This window comes from Phocoena sinus, chromosome 4, assembly GCF_008692025.1.
Source record: "Phocoena sinus isolate mPhoSin1 chromosome 4, mPhoSin1.pri, whole genome shotgun sequence".
NCBI classification, from domain to species: domain Eukaryota; kingdom Metazoa; phylum Chordata; class Mammalia; order Artiodactyla; family Phocoenidae; genus Phocoena; species Phocoena sinus.
Genome location: NC_045766.1, coordinates 138007697 through 138011379, shown reverse-complemented (window position 1 = coordinate 138011379; position 3683 = coordinate 138007697).

Here is a 3683-nt window from a genome sequence, read left to right as displayed (position 1 = left end):
AAATGGGAGCAGGAAGAAGAGTTCTGATGCTTTTATTTTCCCACATAACCCTAATATTGCCATACATTTGAATAACATTTTACAGTTTCAAAGTACTTTATATCTCATTCAATCTCAGAAAAAGCCAGGTATGTGTATGTGTTGTCATATGTGACATCAGACAAAATGTCTTCATTACGTTGTTCTTGCAATTTTTCTTTTTTAGTGATTTACTTTAAACCTGTGAAAATATTCTTATTGCTGTATTAGTCTCTTAGTTGATACCTAAGGATTTATTTCTTGTTCTAGCTTTGCATGGAAAACTCAGCCTGAATGTCTATTTACAATATTAGAATTCTTAAATGTTCCCCTATAATGATTTGGAGCAATTTTATTTTTCCTCTTAGTTTCTATTTGGAGGAACAAAGGGAGTGGTGGTGGGGGAAACTTTCTTATTTTCTTTGAGTCCACCCAGCAGTTTTATTCTGTGTTCACTTATTTCCCAGGCTTTCACTTGGAGTGTGAAGCCACCAAAAGTGTTCTGTTCTTTTTAATACTTTATCAGCATTTCCTTTATTAGTCACATTATCCTTTATCTCTTTCCTGTGAAAGCTTTCAAAGTACCAATTGATGAGGCCATGTCTTTTGTTATTTAAATATCATTCCATCAACATTTACAAGTACATCATAAGAAGATTTAAGCACAATATCCTACCCTAATGATCACAAACCCACACATTTTTAAAAATCTGACTTCTTTTCTCTTTTTCTATGTATACCTCTCGTTCCAGGATTCCATCCACTGAGCACAGGAAACTACCAGAGGCCCTGGTATTAAAAATTCCGGACTGGTCACAGACCTTTAACGAGATCAAGAGAGGTAAACACTTTATCTTTATAAGGGCAACACATTCTTAAGTTAAAACGAAAGACCTAGATGTGTTTTACAAGCATTGATCTTGATGGAATCACTGGACAGCCATTGAAGGGGGCAATGAATTTCTATGCTGTACCAAGACCATCCTATAAGGGTCTCTAAGCAGAGCCCTGGAAGAGAAGGGATCCCCAGGGTGAAGGCGTCCCTGGGCTCCAACAGAAGTTACTCTGTGACTCTGCAAATATTAAATATAGCTACATGAATCACACTACAAAATTCCAGTCCTGAAATCTGGTGTCAGGCATAACAATTTGTTCTCTCTCCTTGCTCATGAATAACAAAGAATCAATTGAAGAAATTTTGGTTTGTATAAAGAATACTCTGATGCTTTTTTCCTCCCTCTGGAAGACACATTCTGCATTTGACATGACATATGCTTCTCAAGTGTTATTTTGTGTTTATTAATCTTTAAACTAAATTGTCAGTCCTTGTAACTAGGAAGACATTTCCCCAGAACCCTCCTGACTTATGCTAAGGGTACACGACAGCTGATAAACTCCAGTGACCTCTGAGGGGACAGATGGGCTGTGTGGCTTTGAACACCCACATGGCTTTCTGGACTATAGTTGACAGCATAACCCAGGTTAAAGTGGTTGGCAAAAATGATCCGGCTTTTTCCATACTTATCATGCTTATCACAGGCGTTGCGTCACCTACTCTATCAAATCTCTTTCTTTATTATAACCTTCCTTGCCACTAACTTCCTCATTTGCATATGTCTGTGTATATTTTTCTTTATAATACAAAATAATCCATGCTCGCTGTAATAGTAGCAAAAGCTAACATTAATTGTTTGCTTCTAAGGTGCTAGACATGTGGCTAAAAGCTTAACTCTTGCCTCACCTAATCTTCAACAATTTACAGGATAGGTATTATTATCTTCATTTTGCAGATAAAAAAACATGAATATGTAGGACTCAGAAAGTTTATCACCCATTCATTTTTCCTGAAAATATTTCCTTCAGGCAAAAACAAGGAATCCAAGAAAGAGAAGGAAATTCAAAACATATAAAAGTGGTGTAAACAAAAATGCTAGTAAAATTTATACTTAAATCTTAATGTTAAGACATTTAAGAAAGGATTTTTAAGAAATAAAACAGAAAAATGTAAAAAGAAAGTTAATGATAAACTAGAACTAAAATTTCATAGTATTGCTACAAACATGAGATGCTTAAGGTCTTACCTTGCTCCAGGGGAAAAAGTTATACTGATTCATTCTAAATGCTTATAGAAAGGCATGTTTAAAAGGTTTTATTAAATTTAAGGGCCATCTCCTCAAAATGGTCAAGGTCATCAAAAACAAGGAAAGGCTGAGAAACTGTCACAGCCAAGAGGAGACTAAGAAGACATGACAACTAAACATAATGTATCCTGGACCAGATAAAGGACATTTGACAAAAATTAAAGAAATATTGTTACCCAGAACCTGGGTTTGCCTCTTGGTGGGTGTTGAGCCAAAAGACACAACCAAGGCAAAGATCAGAAAAAGGAGGGATTTATTATTATTTGCAGCAAGTAAGGAGCACACCGGGGATCTTCCCCAAAGCAGTGTCTCCCTAAACAGCAGAGCTGGGGAAGATTTAAGCTAAGGGCACATGCATATTCATGAAGGCGCTTGAGCAGAGAATCCAGCATAGAATTGGGGCAAAGGACAACAGAGTCCAAGTTTTAGTAGTTTGAAGTCAGAAAGGGTCAACATCAACCTTCCATCCTCCACCTGGATGCAGGCCTTAGCTCCTACAGAACTCAAAGGTATGTATCAGATTGTTACGTATATCCCTTGGGGAGGAAATACGACTCTGTTCTAATCACTGAACTATTGTTTTTTAAAAATTTATTTACTTGGCTGCACCGGTCTTAGTTGCGGCACGCGGGATCTTCATTGCGACGTGTGGGATCTTTAGTTGCGGCATGTGGGATCCAGTTCCCTGACCAGGGATCGAACCTAGGCCCCCTGCATTGGGAGCACGCCATGGAGTCTGAGCCACTGGACCACCAGGGAATTCCCTGAACTATTGTTTATTGACTGCTTTTCCATAGTTCCTGCCTTCTCTCATTTGCCTTGAGATCATTCATTACTGAACCTGTTCAACGGAAAGCACTGTGGCCAGGCTTAGATCACAAAATGGCTTAGGCCAAAAATGGCTTCTCTTCTGTCATGAAGACCATGCCTCCCTGGGTCTCTTTCCCCGGGACCCCCTACTCTATCTGCTTACGATATGAATAAAATTATGAACTTAATTTAATAAAATGTATCAATATTAGATCATTAATTTTGACAAATGTACTACATTAATGGAAAATATTAATAATAAGGGAAACTGAGTATGGAGTATACAGGAATTCTCTGTACTGTCTTTGCCATTTTTCTATAAATCCAAAATTACTCTAAAATTAAAAAATTTGTTTAAAACTTAGAAAAAACCTCACAGAGTTATTGTAAGAATTAAATGAAATAATCAATATAAAAAGATCTGCGGAGGGACTGGAATATAGTAAGCATTCAGTAAATATGCGCTTTTAATAAGGATTTAAAAATTAAGGGCTGTCAACAGAGGAATAGGAATAGCATGCATAACTTCCCAAACTACGGATGGTGGGAGGGGAGAGATAAAAAAAGAAAATTTAATTTATCCGGACTTCCCTGGTGGCGCAGTGGTTAGGAATCCGCCTGCTAATGCAGGGGACACGGGTTCGAGCCCTGGTCTGGCAAGACTCCACATGCCGCGGAGCAACTAAGCCTGTGCGCCACAACTACTGAAGCCCG